The sequence below is a fragment of the Cupressus sempervirens genome, chromosome 11, assembly GCF_028749045.1.
Source record: "Cupressus sempervirens isolate cs-2001-9-10 chromosome 11, ASM2874904v1, whole genome shotgun sequence".
Taxonomy (NCBI): Eukaryota; Viridiplantae; Streptophyta; class Pinopsida; order Cupressales; family Cupressaceae; genus Cupressus; species Cupressus sempervirens.
This window is the reverse complement of record NC_143128.1, coordinates 303553206-303574394: the sequence shown is the minus strand read 5'-3', so window position 1 is coordinate 303574394 and position 21189 is coordinate 303553206. Positions and strand designations below refer to the sequence as shown.

Here is a 21189-nt window from a genome sequence, read left to right as displayed (position 1 = left end):
AAGTTACTAATTTTGAGTTTGGCAGGAACGCTAAGCTGCCAATTTTCTTATTTGATCTTTACTTTAAAGTTTAATGCCAACTGAATCTTTTGTTACTTCCATATTGCCTTCCCTAGCTTTGTTTTTCCAAGCTAGAATACCCAATTTGTTTTTATTTATAAAGCCCTTAATCTTTTCTTTACTAGGTCTTTAATCCTCGTTATATTCCAATAATATGTTTTCATTTATAAGATTTTGACCATTAAGGTTGGGTCTCAAATGTCATTCCCATCATGCTGATTATTAATGATCCTCTTGTTCTGATTTTTATAGGAGATTTATTCTCATTGGGGAACCTTAGTTTTACTTCCATTGGTGTCCTCTGTAACATACTATTGGCCCTAGCCTTAACTAACAACTATCATATTATTGAACACAGTTACTTTTCATATTCATGTGCATGAAAAGACAATTATAGTAGATAATTTACATATTCATATGAAAGAGGGTTAACAGTTATAACAGAATTATCTTAACTAACAATTGAAAAGAGCATTCAACCACCAAATGCAATATATAACTGTGATCATAACTAATCATTACATAATGGAAAGAGAGATCATTTTCTACTAAGTTCAATTGATCAATACTATTTAGGTCTGAAGAAAAATATTTGCAATCGTCACATGATAATTTCATAATTAACTGAACTTGAATAACATATATAAGAATAATATCAATAATCATTAAGGCATAAGAATGCAGATCTTGACCTTGTCTTGTGCAAGTCCTGGCATCCAGTGGAGAGAAGTATTGTCAGAGGCTTAACCTCCCAACGGTAGACCCTAAGTATCCCCACACAATCTCAACCGAGAAAGGCCCTCTTTGCACGAGATCAGGCATGGGACACCACTTTGTCCTACCACCTGAGCATCCCGGTGTTAAGAGTGTCAACTATACAACCGGCTAGGCTGTGGAGTCCTTCCCAACATCCCATCTATCCGTCTACAAGCTATTCTGACCTCTAGTGATCAGAACAAGTAGTATTATGACTAACCTACATTGGCCAAGGATTTGAGTGGGCACTTTGTATTCGATCACCCACCGCTCGAATTGACAAACAAGACCCATATCCTATTGACCACTATGAGCTAACTCGGCTGAGTATTTTTGCTTAAGTTCATGTACTGTTTAGTTTGTACCAATTCCACCCCTTGTCTTTTAGGTATTTCCCACAATCAAATACTATTAGCCCGCCCCCTTCATCTCGACCTTGCTAGTCATCCTTGATGAATCATGGTATGGCTGCCCATGAATCTTAGATAACTTCTATTTACCACAATTAAGATTTCTTTGCCCAACCTGGGCCTATGCTAGATATGGAAAATGGTTTCATGGCAATACAAGTCAATGTTGTTAACTTATTGTGAGGGTGCTTCTTCTTATCTGAGAGGCATATTGATTATACCCCTATATAAGAATGCACATATTTGGCTTTCTTAGTTATTTTAATTTCTGAATGAAAACAAGATAGTATAGAACAGGTAAATCAATCTTGCAATCAGATCAATTGCATTCACCTACAAATAAATCATACTAGATAACGTTAACATGATTGATTTTAAAATAATATGAGCAAAAGTAAGAGACCAATAAATCTACTACTTTAGTAAAAGTAAATATGAGCAAAAGTAAGAGACCAATAAATCTACATTGACACAAATGGACGTCACATGCTTTCAAATCTACATTGACACAAATTGACGTCACATGCTTTCATGAGGGAAACAGATAAATTGCATCCAAGGACACAATTTAAATAGATAATGTTCAGCACTACAAATTCTGAACTAGAACAATTTATTTCCATTATTTTAAACAATATTACAGATATGCATTGCAATTATACAATTAATTTTGTTGAACAATTGCTTTTGCACCATAAACATGACTGCCATTAACATTATTAACTTTCATGAAACTATTGCTCAGTGGATCTTTGGCCACACATAATAATCGCACCAAGTATATAGAGGTGTGACTTGTTACTCCTGTGATTCAAATCTCATAACAAAGCACTCCAATAATGGTGCTTGTGACAAGAGTACAGATTCACATCATAGTGGCAATATACATCTTTGACATTCACACCAACTCCCACCTTTCTCCTGCGTACTGTTGTCCTATTGATAGCCATTGACATTAATGATGTAAAATCCTTAGGTGATATTGATAGAATCATAGAAATGTCAACACATTCCTCATTTGTAGATCACATCACTAGTATACATTGTTCCACTATCTGCAATCATGTGCGTTTGGTATGGAAATGATTATTGATACACACACACACATGATTGGAGGCTTGCAGTTCATTACATATCTACCCAAGCTACAACTCTATCTGAATATCATCAGTCATTGCTACTTCAAAACTATATGCATCACATCCTTACACTAAACGTCATCAATCAAATCACTTAATTTTTGCAATTCGCATGGCCATGTAAATATCAGCATTCAGAGACTCATTGTTCGAGCAATAACAAGACACAATAATCATCGGGCCAATCTTTATATATTCGGAACATAATACGTATCAAACTCATCACAACATCACATACAATTCACTGCCCATCTGATTACATTCCTCATCAGTACTGAATCCCTACATATATTCAAATTATAGATCCATGGGTAGTGTCATAATTCATACTATGATCATGATAGAGATCGGTGATATCCTTGTAACGTCACAGTGATCAGACTATCCATCAGACATATTTCTTGTGATGTCTTATCACACAATTTTCTCTCTGTATCTGTTTGTCTTAATTGATGTTGTATACCATCAATTCCACAAGAAAGAACAAATGCTTCCTCTTCTCCTTGCTGATATACATTCATGATTGATGATTATTGTTTTGATTTTCATATTTGTTGTCTTGGACAATATATATATAGACTTCAAACACGATTTCATATTTGGAACAGTGCATTTGCTTGAGGGTTTCTAAAGTACTGTAAACAGGTCCATTTCCACAACTTTTGAAGTCATTGTATTCCATGAGACTGACGCGCCTTTGAGGGAGTCTGCCAAATGTTTTATGTCCCTGTCTAGATTTCCGAATTCTGCATGCAATTTATACAAGAGCACCAACTCTTTGATATAGCTTCTTCTATATATTCAATGCGTCTGCAGAACGTTGCTGCATTTTCAGATGCCCATGTATTTCTCAGATCATCTTTCGATCATGTCTGTTGCTTCTTTTGTTTCAGCAAGGATCTCTCAACTTTTAGACTTCTATTTTATTCATCTCCAGAGATCACACTTGTCACTGTAAAGAATGGAATGTGATTTTGAAAGCAAATTTATATTCTAGTTTTAATCTGCACTTCCAAATATAATCGGATCTTCCTTAGCAAGGCTCCGATACCATGTTGAAATGACTAGATTTATTGCAGATCTGAACTGTATATGTTCTTTTAATTCTTTGACTCTTGAATGATATGTTTATGTCTAGCATCTCTTCTTGTAGGTTGTAATGGTGCTCCACAACATAAGTCTTCTTGATATGATAATGCTTTGAATATAAATCTGAATATGTACAATATGGAGATTGAACACCAAATGATCTGCACTAAAAAATTGCTGTGTTTCTCATATTAATCGATCTCATAATGACTGCGGAGGACACATTGGTGTATAGACATGTCTCTACACCAAGATGTCTCTTCTCTATGCACTGCGTCATTCTCAGTGGCTTCTGTTGGGTGGATAATTTGCAACCGGCAGTTTTGGGTAAAAATCCAGTCGCAAAATAGGATGACCAGCCACAGCATGTGAGATAGAGTCTCTCCTACCTTAAAGAGAAGGCTCCCCCTTCTCATCGTTCCTTGGATCAACTCAAGGTAAGCAATAAGTCGAGAGATTTTATAAAATGGGTGTTATCAATATCCATTCTTCTTATCTTTCAAGAAAAAATCCACTTATTCGTAGAGCAACTAATGGGCAAGATGAATCTCTAACTACATTTCTATCAAGAGCTGGAAACAATGATACCAATAAACCTTCACTAACTCAAAGGCTAGCTGAAAATATACCGGTTTGGCTTTAAGTCCGGTCATACTTCTATGTGGAAAAACTTTACAATTAGGGCACAAAGACTCCTAAAAGCAAAAATAACTTAACTATTTTGCGAATTAAGAAATAAGTATAAGCTACAGACAAAGCTTCTAGCCATATATTTCACAATTGCTCCTAGTCAAAGCTTTGGCTCCGATTGATTCTTAAATCACTATGCTCTTTTATTGGACACACAATAATAACTGAATCAAGACAATAGGCACAAATTATAGTCAAAGCTTCTAATTTTCTCTATCACAATTGCTTCCAGTCAAAGCTTCGAATCCAATTACTTCTTTTATCCACTTTTCTCCCAAATTCGTACTACACAATCAAAGTTATGTTTGCACAAATGTGGTAGATTTTTCTTGCATACAACAAAAGATGATTTTTACAATGAGGGGGCACTCCTTTAAATAGGCACAAGAGTTGAGAAAAAGCTGGAGGAAAGCAGTGGGAGCAACTCAACCAACTTTGACCTGGTCTAATGAAAAGAGAAATTTTAGGGTTACATGCAACTGCACATGCAACTCGCATCACATCTTTTAACATACATGTAACTCGCATTATATGTAATTATTTTCATACCATGCATCCTCTCCAACTACAAATATGAAAGAAGAAGAAGAAAGATGAAAGAGAATTGAAACAATCCTAGGGATTGTCCTGAAAGGCCTTGTACTTTGACGATGCAATCTTGGATGATCACAGGATTGGAAGTTCTTGTACTTTGTACCATTGCATTCACTTTGATAACCTTTGACTTCGATGAATTGCCCGTTGTCATTTGAAAACTTGATGTGATCTAGCTTTTCTCACTCAAGTTGTCGTGAATTCTTCTTTGTGGATCAGCACATTCTGGATTCTCTAACACTTTGAAAATCTTCTTGACAATATCTGGATGTAAACTCGGAATAACTTTCCATCAACACCTTTAAACTTTTTTTTTTTTTGAAGTAGAGTGCTTGATGCATGGGAATGCTTGGAAATGGAGATTGCTGATTTCCAAAATGTGACTTGGGCTTTCAAGATGTCATTGCACGGAAAATAGATTACATGTAAATGCAACATGCAACAAGGGATGAAGGATGAGATGGAAAGTGAAGACAGATGGTGGACGAGCTTTTACATGTAAGTGCGAATGGAAGAGATGCAAAGCATGTAATGACATGGGAAGTGGAAAAAAATGTATTTGCTCATGGAGGTGCGAATGCATATGGAGGGATGGAAGTCAAAAATGGAAGAGGTATAATGAGTTTTATAGTCACTTTTGGTGAAAAGGTGAAGTCAAAGTGCATGGAAAAATATGCATATGACATTTTTGACTTTTCAAAAAATAACATTTAATCAAAATTGGACCTTTTGGATGCAATTACACGTAAGGCATTTCGTGTAATCGTGTTGTGCGAATGGATGTAGAAAGTGAGACGAGTGAAAATGGAAGCGAAAAATGGGATCACATGCATGTGCGGATGGTGAATGAGATGGAAAACATGTAATCGCATTTGTTGGATGAGATGCAAAGTGTTGTGACATGGAAAATGGAAGTGGAATGTGATGATGCTTTCGCATGAAGTGAAGCAACAACAAGTGGATTGGATTTTACAATGCTAGTTATTGTATTGCTGATGTATAATGCAATAACATATTTTGAGGTATTTTATGAGAATCTATTGGTTTATATTATTGGTTCATTTGGCATCTTCATTTATTTATGTTCTAAAAATTAATTCTGAGGAAGTATTGGCAAAATATCCTATAGTAGTATCAGAGCAGTGTATCCTACAATCCTGAAGGGTCAAATTTATGCATTAAAAATATTCACATACAGAGACACTTTCAGGAAAATTTATCATGCCTATGAGTTTGAAAGCAAAAACACAAAGGTATTTACAGTTATCGAAAGTCTTATCTGGGTTTAAGGAGCGAACCATTTTATTTAGTATATATATTCAGTTCTGAAGTCTTTTGCCGTGCAAGCATTATTCTAATTAGAGGAATTGGGTGGTATAAAAGTATTATAATTCCTGAATATTAAAGCACAAAGTTTAGCAATGTTGAGCCTTGAGAGAATTAATTGGCTGCACATTAAAAGTGCGAGGACATTACTGAAAAACGATATGTGATATCAGTTGTATTTGTGGTGAGAGATGGTTAATGTTGAATATTGAATTCACGATATTTGCTAAATTGGAGAATAATTTTTGAAGATTGAGCAGATAAAACAATTGAAACATTTGACAGACATAATGGTGAAGTAACAAAATAATTTGGGCTCGAAATTTTTCTGCACAGGCTCGAACTTGATGCAGTATTATAAGTGTCATGTTTACCAGGTGAACTTTCATGTTCCATGGAATGCGTAATTCTTGATGGGCATTACATTGATCCAATGTTTGTCATTTTTGAGGAAGATACGAGAAGAAAAGTAGCGTTTCTGGCATGAATAAAAATAAATATTTTGGGCATATATGTTATCTGTAGTTGCCGAAATATCCAAGACTGGAACGTTACATGTCTCATTAAGCCAAGGAGAAGCCTAATTGTGGAAGTAATATTCGACTAGAACTCGAGAATATTAGTCACTGTCATTACAAATTATAAAAGAATTCTTGTGCCTAGTTGTCATTGGACTGAATGGTGAATAAATGACAAGTTTAAAAGGAGTCTTGATTCACTTTTTCAAACATTTTTGCAAAATATATCTCTGCTACATGGGGGTCAATAGGAGTGGAAAAGTAACTGATAAAGAAGCTAATCAATTGTGACTTTCATTTTAGTTGGGAATAACGGTGATCTATAGAACGACACGTCTCAAGTAAAGACACATATTCATGCGTAGGGAATACATATCATGACTTCCCTTATAAAATTGGCGGAGTATAAAATTTTAATACAGTCATTGATACACACTTGGGATTTTAATATAGTTTGGGGCATACTGACAAATTAGCATTCTTTTCTCTCTATTTGGGAAAAATTAAGGTTGTCGAATCTATGCTTGCCGTAAGGGCCAACTGGAAGATAGACAACAATTGTGGTGTAGCCAGTACTAGGGGAGTTGCACTTACAATTGTCATCCCTATGCATCTTCAGATTACTGCTTTATTACCGCCTTTGAAGGCATAGAAAGAAAGGGTGAGGAACCATCATCTATAGTAGATCTTTGTCAGGAGCCACTTAGAGGTTATGCATTCACGTTGCCTATGCAAGAATAATCATTGAATTGAAGATTACGGGCGTTACAAATATTTAAACAAATATTTGTAGACGTTTCTTTAGATCACAATTCCTTAAGCATTACCATGAACGGATGATGGGTAGCTTCATAAATACATGACAGTTGTCAAACGGTAAATGGAATTTCATTCTGGAAGATAGATGAACCGAAATAACCCATCCTCAAGGTTTAAATAAGTCTCGTTTCTTCATTTGGATAGCAACTGTCATATCTATATTGACATTATTTGACAATAGTGTTGAATAATATTAAATGAAATCCACAAACAAATGATTGGTGAGGGCATTAAATAGTATGGAGTGAGGTTCAAACACGATACAAATAAATTTGTTGTTATTGGTTATCCTGCGTGGGGCTTGGGTATGGTATGTAGCCGCAACTTGAAGGGAAATATTAAAACTTGACACTGTATGTTTCTCGGAGTTAATTGGCTTGGCTAGGATTATTTTTTAACCTAAATTTTAAATCTATGGAATTGACCATATTGTGGAAGAATGTCTCAATTAACAACACAAAACAGGATGTGAAGATTGGCTAAAGTCTGGACAGTGTGTGAGTATTTTGGGGCAGTAGTACAGTTGGTGGGTGCAAATTATACAACAATCATTTTGGGCATGGTAGTGTTGCCATAAGTTTTGTTGGTTCGGCGTTCACAAGTTCAGCATTTTGAGGGACATTGAAAACAAGTTGGATTACATAGGGAGTTTCAGTTTTGAGCATAATACCTTTAATTGAGGATTGGGCATGATATTGAATATCCTTGTTGTTATTATCTGAACTTGTCTGCAGTAGCCTGGGAGCAGTCTATTGATATACAAAAGTAACTCTTAAATATTGAAGATAAGCACCAAAAGCTACTATCACAGGTGGCAGTTGGTAATTACTGGAGCCATGTGGTAATGCATTGCAAACCTTCTCTTCCATACTGAGTTGACGTTCTATTAAAGTGGTATTCTAGTCCTCATTATGATGCTGAGTCCATTGGGGATATTACAACATGGAAGAGATGGTTTTTAGAATGGTTATTGTGTTTCATTAACTATGTTATGGATTTACATGAGAATAAGCTGTATAAACTAAGCATCTACCATTTTTAGTACTAGTGGATTGTAATGGTACACCAACAAGTCTTCAAGGTATTTAAATCTGCAAACAGGTGAGTTAAGCAACCCATTATAGAAGTTGTAGTTACAGTCATCGAAGATCTAAAAAGTAGTGTTTTCTCAGAGGAATTGAACAATACATTCAATGGCCCTCAGCTAAGAAACCTGTAGAAAGAAAAGCAATTGGGTTGGCTATACATGCTTGGGTTGCAACTAGAACACAAGGAATCCTCAAATGATGTTCTTTCTAAATTGGAAGAGATAGAAACACATTTGACCAATGTAGAGTAGGCAGATTGTAGGTTCACGAATTGGGCTTTACAATTTTCAATGGTTACCTTAATCCAACCCAAGTTCATGGAACATCCACATAAAGATGTAAGGCTTGTAGTTGCCTCTTGTCTCAATGAGATTATGAAAATAATTTCTCGTACAACAACCTACAATGATGTGGTGTTGAAGAAAGTTTTTCCAGCTGATAGTAAAGAACTTGGAGGGGTTACATGATGACAAAGACCCTTCTTTTGACAAGAGGGTTTAGATTTTGGATACTATGGAAGAGATGAGAATATTCTATATTATGATTGACCTTGAATGCAATTATTTAATTCTTTAGTTGTTAGAATGCTTCTTGTTCGAAATTAGGAGCTACCATTCAGGACATGTAAAGACTTGCATGCACACTATTATATCTTCAATTCAGGATGTAGATGTTGAAATTTGCAAAAGGTTGCAGTCAACCTTGTTAGATTTTTGGAGGAGGGATCATAGATATTGCAAAGGCCTGTTTAAGTTGATGATCTCATCTGCAACTTTTGAGCTCGTGGAGGAAGTAATTAAGCATAGAATCAATAGATTTCAAGATTGCATAACGGATAGTGAGTTGATCTCCATGGGTTTACAAGTTAAAGGAACTCCTATGAGGCAGGAACAAATTTGCTTGACATGTGAGGACACTAGTACACCCGATCATGTTTGTGGGAATCATAATAACGAAGAGGAGGCTAAAGAAATTTAGACCAGCGTTGGAAAAAATGAAGATAAGATGATTTTAGCTGTGGATAAGGAACATATAAGTTTCTACATTGGTGATTTGGAGGTTAGCTTTGACAAACATGTTGATGAGGCTGGTTTTACTCGAAGTATTAACATGTTAGAGTCTTTGTATGATGAGCCTTTGCGTGAAAATGATAACATAACAACACTTTTGCCTTTGCATGCAAATCAAAGGAACAAGGAAATTGAGGCCTATGATTATATTTTTAAGAGGTGTGATGAACCATGTTTTCTTATACACATGATATTAACTTTGAGGAACAATCCAAGATGACACTACAAGACGATGAGTTGTATCAACATGACAATAATTGGATGCATGCCTTTAAAAAACAGCCGAAGGTTAGTGAAGACATGGTTGTGGCATCTTTGGTACATTATGACAACACTCACAGGATGGTTGAGGATCTCCATAGGAAGGCTCAAAAATGAGTGGAAGGAGACTTGCTTGTTGCTGATATGCAGGTAGTCAAAACAACCCTTGAATCTATGAAAAAAGATTATTTATGTTTTCTTTCCGACAGGGATTATATTCTCAAGGTTGTTGGAATATATGTTGATCAATTGAGTAAAGGAAAGAATGAGATTATGAAGCTCAACAGGGAGCTTGGGTGTGCTCATGAGGCATTGGATGATACACAAATTGCTCTTCATGAAGCAGAAATTCAGGTTAGGGTCACAAATCATTCTAGGGAGCATGAGAGTAAAGAGAGGCAGGAGTTTTTCCAAAAAGTAATCAATGAACTTGATAGCATTCAACAGACTTATGACTTGGATAGTTGTCTCAAAAGACCAAGTACCAAAATTTCAGATCACGCTCGGCTTGTAGACAACCCCTTGTGTGAAGTAGATGCTGATTGGACTTCTGATAATCCCCTTTTTGAGATAAATGAGGGAGCTCCTTTTGATTGTCATGAAGAGGATGATCTTGACTTTAGAATTTTGGATCCAGATACAGTTCCTATCTATGAATCTTGGTCACAGGATTGGTGTGGTGAATTGACTACGGCCGCTCATCCTTTGATCAACCCATAATGGTTCCCAATTCCAACCTATATATGAGTTGGATAGATTTCATACATTAGCCATTCAATAGATCTTGGTGGAGGATTGATAAGAGTTATGTTTTGATCAGAGGGGATGGTTTTTTAGTCTCAATCTCTCATCATAACACCTATTTACTTAGGTGTTTCTCCAGATTGATGATGACGGTATGGTATTTGATGTGCCTAGGGTGTTGATTTCAACTATTGAGCATCTTGTTTCTTACATCAACAATTTAGGTTGGGTCGTCACCATCTACTGTGATATACAAAGCTCCTTGATACATTTCTATCTCATCATATCTGATGGTCATGACAACATGGTTTGGGATCTTGGCATTATCACACTAAATGTATTGTTATTATGAGAAGACGGTGTATGGCTTTGCAATTCTTAGTCCTTCGTTCATATCATAGTAGCATAGCGGATTGTCAAAGCATTATTGATAATGTTGATATGGGACCCAGGTATCGTGGTTGCATGCTTGTAGTTGTTTGAGGGCAAATAATCTCGAGAGGGGAGGACTATAATGTCCCCTTTTTCTGGGACATTAAAAACTGATATGCCAATCCAATATATGACCTTTGAGGACTTAATACATAATTATTAAGTCAATTTCAATTAAAGGAGAGTGAATAAGAGATGAGTTGGCATGAGGGACTGGGACAAGAATACAGAAGATGAAGAATAATAGGTTGTGTCTTTAAAAGGAGGAGGAGAAGCTCATTTCAACATGGTTTATGATTTAGATTTTAGTTTCTCTCTTGAGAGAGTTATTTTGAAAGCTTAAGCTTTTATCTATCTTGAGGACGTAAACCCTCATGCCGGTAGATAATGGACGCAAACCCATTATCTGTGGAGATGTTACGCTAAGTGTCTCACATGTACTTACAGGTTGTTTCCTTAGTATTCCAATCTGACTGTAAAACTGTGTTTATGATTGGATTTTACAATGCTAGTTATTGTATTGCTGATGTATAATGCAATAACATATTCTGAGATATTTTATGAGAATCTATTGGTTTATATTGTTGGTTTATTTGGCATCTTCATTAGTTTATGTTCTGAAAATTAATTTTGAGGAAAGTATTGGGAAAATATCCTTTTGGGATACTACAAATTGTGCCCTAGAGGGAATGCATTTCCTTCTTACCCTCTGAAAAGCCCTCTCTTTGAGGATGCATTTCCAGCTTACCTTCTCGAAAGCCCTCTCCTTGAGGATGTATTTCCATCTTATACTCTCAAAAGCGCTCTCCTTTAGAATGCATTTCCTCTAGTGCTAAATCATGCCCATCCTTGAAGGTGATTTTCAGCTCTACCTCTCATTTTGCACCCACATTTCAATTTCTTGTTATCAAGAATACAACCCAACATGAGGCATTAATTTTTTTGAAATTGGACGTAGGCTTGCAAGGTGTAGCGGTGTGATTAGAGATGATAATGGCAAGTTATTTTTGGTTGTCATACTTCCCCTAGGGTGCTAGACAAACCATGTTGCTAAAGCCGTAGGTGCTTTCCAGGGTCTTAATTTGGACCAACAATATAATTTCGAGTTTTTTTGGGTGGAGGGGGACTCCAAAATATAATCTAATATCTTAATGGTAAGAGTCAGCCTTCATAGGCATTGCCCTGTAGTGCAGCGGCTGCTGCTTCTCTTTGTAATAGGAAGATCTTGTGTTCGATTCCCGAAATGGGAGGTTAAATAAGCTTAATATAAAAGAGTCAGCCTTCATGGACCATGGAAAAATGGATTAATTTGTCCAAGGATATAATTCCTTCATTTGATAAATGTAGTCTCCCATGCCTATAGGGAGGCATATGGTTGCTGACTATCATGCCCACAAAGGCATCCTCAACAATGTGAGTCTTACGTGGAATGAATGGGACAGGTTGGAGGCTAACATCACAACTCTCCTTCATTATGACATAACTTGTGGGGGAGGTTTAAGTGACATTATATAGCAATGATGACATTAACAATCATAAGGCAGCATGGCTTATTTCCCCTTTAGAAGTTCACTTGATCACAAATTTATTTAAATGTTGAGGATTTGAAGGCAGTGCAGTGTCATTATCACTTACATGCTTTATGGGTATTTTGGGTCCATGCTTGTATTTTTCTACTTGCTTGTTTCCGTATCTCCTTTGTTGTCACTAAGCTCTACAATGAGTTTGTTTAGACAATGGGTGACAACAGATGCAGAGTGGAGCCCCTGGATTGTGATAAATGGAGAAAGAACCCTATAATTTGGCATATTGTGAAGAGGGGTAGGGTTAGCCCCTATCTAGAAAGGTTGCATGGCTCAAATAAGAAAGTTACATAGTATTTTGTAGAGCATTGGAAGGATGGGTCCATCACCTTGCATGGGAGGAAGGTAACAGTTGATGAGAAGTTGATTATAAGTATTCCGAGTTCGCAATGCAAAAATTTCCAAAGTCTGCAATAGAGTGTGAAATATTTGAGCACAAATCATAGAGTCGCTATTGTATTGGGATTATCGATCTCATTTGGAGGCAGGTAGTGAAGGTAATTATGGAATACCTTACCCTTGAAGTTTATTTTACTAGGGCACTGGACACCAATGTGTCGTGTTGAATAACTTTAGGCACCATACTAGGGTTTCTCTCACCTACTATCTAATGTCTTCACTAACAACAATTATAAATGATCATAGGGAAAAATCGAAAAACTACCCTATATTACATGAGGGTTTTCTTGTTTTAATTGGTGATCATTTCAAGGCTCTTTCTGATCCTCCTAATTCTATTCTTGTTTCGAAGGGGGAGGATACTAGTGTGGGTGAAACTAGTGGTGAGTCGGAAGGGGATGAGTTTATTGAAACTGAGGAAGAGTTTGCCCCCATCCAAAATCCTAAGAGGGAGGTCAATCTGAAGCAGATTTCTTAAAGCTCTGATACTAAAGCGAAGGGTAAGAAGAAAATGTGGTTTCTTCCACTTCCACTTCGACTGCTGATACAAAGGATATGGGTAATTCACCTCTCCACTCTCCGGATTCCCAGGCTATTGGGAAGAGTAAAGGCAAGAGTGGTGTGAAAAGTCTAGAGATTGTTTTGCATCCCCCCAGCCCTGGTCACTATATTCCCACCCGTTCTCCAGCTTCCAACAAGCACATTTTGGGGGATGTGGTTGTGGCTGGTGCTAAGTCACCTAAAAACCTTAATACCAGTCTCCTTGGTGCTGAGATGGTGAGTAATTGTTAAATATCCTTGGGATGGCCAGAGAGATTGCATTAGATTCACTCAGTCTGTTCAAATGGGTCTTTCATGAGCTCAAGGAATGGCAAGTTAAATACAGAGCTATGGGTAGTAAGCTGGATGTGATGGAGTCTTTGGTGCAGTGCAAGATTATTGAGGAGGTTCCTTTTGCTACTGGCCAGCAAACTAGCTTTTCTGAGTGGATTGAAGCGGCGAAGATTTTGGTTGCAGTTTTCCTCAAAAGAACCTTAGAGGCCATTGAAAAGCTCAAGGAAAACAATAGGGCTAGGTTTTCTAAGATAGAGGAAGGTGCCAAGAACATCCAGGTCCCTCTCTAAACTATCATGAATCATAGCCACAGGATAATTAAGAGTACTGCTGAAACTATGAAGCTTATGGTGGACAACCTGGATAAAGTGCAGCAGTAGAAAATGGTCATGGACGTGGTTCCTGACAATGACAGAGGTCAAAGGCCCAGCAAGAGGACCAGGGGAATCTGAAGAAAAAAGCCCAGCCTCCCTCTCTTGATTCAAAGGACCTAAAGAAAGAGGCTCTGATTATGAGTCAATTGGAAGCTAAGGTGGCAAAGACCCTCAAGAATTTGACCTAGCTGGCGTTCCTCTTGTTTGGTTTTCTGGTTTTTTTGCTGTCTCTGTGTTTTTTGCTGGTCTTTGGCTGCTGCTCTCTCTGTGTTTCTTTCTGATGTAGCCTTTTTGTGTTAGGACTTTCTCAGGTGTTTCAATTGTTCATCTGATTATGTAAGAGCCTTTTGCATACAGGGTTTCGGGTCCCTTCAAACCTGTTTTTGCCGTAATAAAAAACAAATTGGAAATTGGAATTTCAAATCAATGAAATCTGGAATAGGTTGACCTTTTATTCCAAGAGGTGTGACTTGTAGTCTGAAAGCTATAAATAAAGATATTAACTTTCTTTTAAACACGATTCACAAACAAATCAAATGCAGAGGAATTGGATCAATCCAAAGGCAAATCACATCAAATCAAGATCAATCTAGCATGGTTACCAGAAGACTTCACTGAAATAACCAGATTTTGAGCAGTGAAAGGTGCAAATCTGTAGGACACCTCCCCAAATCTGCCCCAAGTTTCCAAGCTATGCATATGCATTTTGCCAAACAAATATCTGAAGCTCAATGAAATAAATCACTGATATCTTTGTGCATTTAGACAAACACTTGAATGTAGTGCCATTCAGGGCTGATTATTTATTCAACAAGATAATACCAACTGAACACAGTCACTTAGAAACAACACATTTCATCAAACATTTAGTATGCAGTCCCTTGTGATATGGAAAATGCCACACTGAACTTGTTACCAGACAGCTCGCTGTCATAAATTCTAAACACTTACAATAACAACAGCCTGTCATGTCCCCAATTTCTGCCCTTCCTTAGTGACAACATTTCTAGCAGGGTTGGTCTATTATCTGGTTCCCATAGGCCAGCAGAGCGTAGAGGGAACCAACCCAGGGACTTTGAGAGTCATGCATGAGCTTCCCAAGTAGTTTGGAGCAGTAGACAACAGTTTCCTACAATTTAGGAGGGATTCCTAATTTGTAGGGATTGACTAGGAGTGGTCTAGGAGACATTTGGAGACCTCGGCGAACGTTTTGGAGACTTAGAGTGCATCTCCTATTTTTTAGGAGGCATTCCTATTTTTTAGGAGGAACTCCCAGTTCAGTGACAGTTCTCTCAAAGGTGCACACAGCAGGGGAGTCATTGGGACTCAATTTTGGTTGATTGGGGTTGTCTCCTACTTTTTAGGAGCATCCCTAGATTTTAGGGATGGACTACCAGTTGACACATCTTGTCCGGCATCAGTCACAGACAGGTGACAAGGTCAGATTCATGTTTGATTGGTCATTTTGGGCCTTTTGGGACCATTTGGGAAATATTTTAATATATTTAAATATTTCCTAAGTTGGTGATTAAATAAATTAAAATAAGGTTAATAATATAACCATTTTGGAGTAATAAGGGGATTTTGGCTTCAGTTGATCAGGTACACCTATGTGTTATAGCTCGTTGGAAAGGTCTCGAATTATTATACATGATTTTTACTATCTGTAGACTTTTTGGTGCCTTCAGCTATGGAATTTTAATAAAGTAATGTTTTTTCTATAGCATGGACGACTTTAATTGGGAAAATGTTATTTTATTATATTTTATTTAAAGGGCAAAGTGTAATTTCCCTTTAGGGTTCGATTTACAGTTGGAAGGGGATATAAGGAGATGGAGACCTAATTTCTTATTATCTTTTGCATATTGAAAAACTTGTTTTTGTGAATTGGCTTTGAGAGAGCAATTCTTCATTTGGGACGCAAACCCCAGGTTCTGGATTTGTTGGGACGTAGCCCTCAGCAGTTATTGGCATTGGATTCTTCAGACAGTGTGTGTTGCTATCAGGGATAGAGTACGCCATTCTTTATTGTGGATTCAGGTTGCAGATTTATGGTTTCAGCATTGCAGATTGATTCTTTCAGCTGGGACGGATTCTTTGCAGTCTTACGACTGCCATTTGTAACAGTTTGGCATCATTGTTGGATGTAAGCTCTTTGGAACTGCATTGGATTTATTATTTGGCTTTATAAATCAAAAATCTGCCTGGTACGATTTATAGCAATTCTGATTTGGTTCTATGTTCTTATTTATTTTCAGTCTCCTCTCATGTTTATTGTTCATTATTCATTACTATTGTGAAAACTATCAAAAAACACAAAACAAAAACAAAACCTTCTGCAACTTCTGTCTATTCTCAAAGACCATCAAAGAAATCACAGGAAAATATAGTTTATTAATTTAAAAACTACAGCAGATCAGCAAGGGCATCTATCAGGGATCTTTCACAACCTCAAATTGTTTCAAACTTGTATTGAGAGGAATTTGTCTCAAGCATACACATATATCATAGAAACTCAGTATACATAAACGGCATAACTGAAATCGAAGGTAACCAATCAAAATATTCAGACTATGACAGCAAAGAAACAATACATTACCATTCATTGCAACCATGAATTCTTCATATATAACGGTAAAAAAACCAATGTTTCATAGAATATCAGATCACTGAATTCAAGGATGTATAGAGGAAATCAAGCACCTGGAAGTCTGCTGTTGTTATTTTTGTGCACCCTTATTTATCAGCTGAATGAAGGATTGTGTGTACACTTAAATGCAGCGTCTAGACTGAGTGCCTTCTTCTTAAAGCCATGGAGTCCCAGGATAAACTGCCCATGCTGAATGTCTTCCATCAAAACTTTCCAGATTTCAAATTCCCCTAATATTCACACGACTCCATTGCTAAATAGAGGCGATAATCATCAGGTCTTTGCTGTGGTTTTTTTGGTGGTCTATGCTTCTTCAGAATTGTCTCCCCACTATAAACTGAGCCACACGTGTGGTACATCCCACATAATGCAGGTAATATGAACAGATAAACGGGATGGGATGGGTGCAATTACCTCTTTTTGATGTGATTTTAATTCCACTGCAACATGCATAATCAAATGAAACATCAACTACTCAATCCTCTCTTGATATAAAGTCATCTCTCATGCTTGGCCAAGTGATTGGATGCAAACTAAAGATTGAATATCAATTGAAGCTAACTGTTTTCAATCATTGGCTTACCACACAAGGGACACTTACAATCAGAAAGAGGCTAGTGGCCTGGATCTGTTTGTGTCAAGCAAGTAAACATCCACAATTACTCTCATCCAACTACACTACTTCTAAACAACGAGAAATCATGCAACACTTCAAAGCAATATTAAGTAATTCACCATGAAAACCAATAATGAATTATCCATTACTTTGATTGCATCATACCAACAATTTGATTAAGTCCTTCCTTTAGCTAGCCTACTCTAATTCTACTACTAGCTCTCTACTACCTCCAATCTCCTAAGCCAATAAATTAGAAATGAGAAGTCCTTGGTCTATTATAGATGTTCAATATAATGGAGAGCCAAGATTGATCCAAGATCGATGGCCATGATTTCTCCCTACAAACCCTAATTATGGTTGCCAAATTTACAAACAATTACATGAGGCCACCAAATTGTGGGCCAATAAGAAAATTACAAAGATTTTTTTCCAACCAATAAGAAAAATAGGACAGCTGGCATGTTGTGATTGCTTATGCTTGAAATTGGATTTTTCTGATTGGAGAGGATAGCTAGGTTCCACCACATCATCCTTATCTTGTTGACCCATTTAAGAAAATGCTTTGAGTTTTGGCTTGTGGAATGTATCTTTTAAAACTGCAAATATTTCTTTCTTGATTGTTAGAAAGTAACTTTGATTAACTTTTCAACTCCTTGAGGATGATCATGATGGGCCATGCTCTCAAATTGCTTCCTCCTTGGAGTCTTCTCCATCATCTTAAGCTGTTCTCGTAGCCATGACTTGAATTGGTATTTTTGACTTATAAATTTGATGTGAACTTGATCTTCATTGTAAGCTTCTAGGTGATGACCTCATAAAATTAGAATCCATCTTGATCTTTGATTTTCAAATTTGTCCTCAAGGATCTGATATGAACCTTCTTTCTCACTTGAAATCTTGAGGCAGTCCTCTTGTTTGAACTCTTGAATCTGACCTTACTTGGAGTTTTAAACTCAATCTTGATCCTTTGAGCATCAGCTTGAAGTCTTGAGGCCTAAAACATCTCCTCGCCCTTCAGCTTGCTTGGTCTCTTGAATCCACCTTGCATAAAAAAGAAGAAAAGTATAAAGTTCATGAAAGAAAACTGAATGGCTTCATAAAATAAAATTGCGTTAGAATGAAGGGCCCTTGATTATGCATCTAAAAACTACTCTCTCCCTGCCAATCTTTGAGATAAAATTATATTGAAGTCTAGAAAAGTAGGTGAATATTTCAATGATTATGGTGACCAGATTTATTGATTTTTTACCCTCATTTTTAAATTTTGAGCATAATATTCCTTAAATGCTCAGAATTAATGTCCTTGAAGCCCTTAATTATAGATAAAGGAGGCCACTGTCGTCTTCCATAAGAGGATTCACTCCTCTAATGTGATTTGTTGTTGTAAGGAACTACTTCGCTTCCCTTGATGACTTGTTCTAATGGAAATATAAGAGAAGATAAAATAAATATATTAATGTCCAACAAGAAACCGCAAGGGTCTAAGGGACTAAAAAGCACACAAAAAGGAAACTGTGACACCAAATGTTGTCTATGAAAAGAAAAAAATAGAAAATCAAAAGGACAGAAACAAGAGAAAACTAAATACTCCTCATAAGCGAGAAGTAGTCTAGAACTGAAGGGTATGGTTTGGGGCAATTGTGTGCTCTAGACCGCCTCAAGGAGCTGCTGGAAGTAGGGTGGTGCAGCCGAGTGCACCCCCTGTGAGGTCTCATAGGTCTAGTGTGACCCAAAGTATGTCTGAGAGACCACTTCGTCCCCCAGGCCGAAGACCCAAGAGTGAAGGAGGTGATGAGCTGATCTGAAATCAGTGTCGGTAGTAGTTGAAGTTGTAAAGTGTGATCATGGAGTTGCAAGGCCTTCTAAAGATAAAGTGCAAGACACTGCTTATTAGTGTATACGAAAAAAATGCAAGGGATCTGTACTCCCTCAACAAGCAGCGAAACCTCCCTTTTATCTCATAAAGAAGGGGTAGAAAAAGACAAAAAGCGTCTTAGTCTTTGCCTCCCCAAGCAGGCAGAAGCAACAAATCTTGACCTCCCTATTAATGTGGTGGTCAGTTTGAAAATGTAACCGGTGAAAACCCGCTCTAAAAGAACCCAATGAGATGCGGAGGGCATGAGTCCAATGGCGAGTGAGGTACCAAAGGCGCACAATAACATTGTCTTGAATATCAATGTATTGCTTCGTGTAAAAAGCCATCCTTGACCGAAGGCTACCCAAAGGGTTACTCTAGATCGTGATAATATACTACCTATACATGTCAGTCTTGACATGCTCATTTAGCTCCTACTGAAAGGGAAGGAGGTGAGCGGGAGCATCCAAAGAGAACTGGAAGGGGGGGAAGATAGTCCATCATGATCCCAACTGAACCGAGAAGAGTAGAGGCCTAGATGAATTGACATCAAGCCTTGCGAGCAGGTTCGGACCCTGTAATTGCCTCATAAGAGCAGTAGGCCAAGTAAGAATATCTCTGCTGACACGATGGACCCATAGAGGACAACTGGCCTGACCAAAGAGTCCAGAAGGGATATCTTGGTCGTGGTGCCTTGGTAGTAATGTTTGAAGCACTGCCTCTCAAGAATAGCCAAGGAACCAAGCCCCTTGTTCACTCGGTGTTGCATAGCAGGTTGCAAAGTGAAGCTGGGTTTGGAGAACTTAACCCCAAGGTAAGTATAGGAGGAAGTGATCTTAATCTCCTCACCCTAAAAATAGAAGTGGAGGTGTGAGGTCCTCAAACATTTGAAGACCATCACTTGGGTCTTGCCAAGGTTCACCACTAACTGTTGAGAATCATGAAAACAAGTCAACCCATCAAGAAGCCGCTAGAGCTCCTTTGGGGAGGAAGCCTAAAGAACCACATCATTGGGAAAGAGAAAAATGGTGATCAAAACCTGGTGGAAGTAGCACACATAACTAGGAAGCAAGAAGTCTTGAAGGAAAGACTTGAGCTCGCCAATGTAGATACCAAAAAGAGTAAGGGAGAGAGGGAATCCTTCTTTCACTCTGATGGTGCTCTGAATATGATCCCAAAATCCCCGAGGAGTCCTGGACCTATCCACAACCCTCTTATATAACCTCATTATACCCGTCTAGAGAGTCTTCGAGATCCCAATATCCTCAAGCCTTTGGAAGAGTGTTGTTCAAGGAATGGAATCAAATGCCTTCCGAAAGTCTACAAAGCAACAATAGACTTTCGCCGAGCGGTGTCAAGCCTCCTCAATGATGGTCTGCAACGTTAGAATATGGTCCATAGTTTGAAAATCGATATGAAAATCAACCTGCCCCCTACTTGACAGTGTAATGTCCCCTTATTTTCTTATCATAGAATCAAGGGACAAATTGACTTGAATAATTAACCTTTACAATATTTGATGCTACTATGATAGTAACTTCAAGAAAATAATATATATAGGTTGTATTGATGTATAGAATATTTGTTTATAGCGGTGCCACTGCTATCTTTGAGTAGATAATTATGTGTTGAATGAAAGGCTCCTATATATATATTGGCACTAAGTACAATATAACCTTTAATTTATAATCACTTACAGTAGTCAAACTATTAATTCCGATATAGGCCTTAACTACCTCCAGTGTGGAAGTGTGACATAGTGGCTTATAGTCACATGCATATTTATGCCCTTTTGCTCTGAAATTTTTGTTATTGTATTGATATCACACAAAAATCGGCACAACCCGCTTATGTCCATAATGGACAATGTTCAATATGC

The 21189-nt window shown here is 37.4% G+C and overlaps 1 protein-coding gene across 2 annotated transcripts in view; it reads left to right on the top strand.

Annotated features, from left to right (window-relative positions):
* Positions 1–21189, top strand: part of LOC149529334 (alpha-soluble NSF attachment protein 2-like) — a 131029-nt gene that overhangs the window by 59111 nt on the left and 50729 nt on the right. The window lies entirely within an intron of this gene.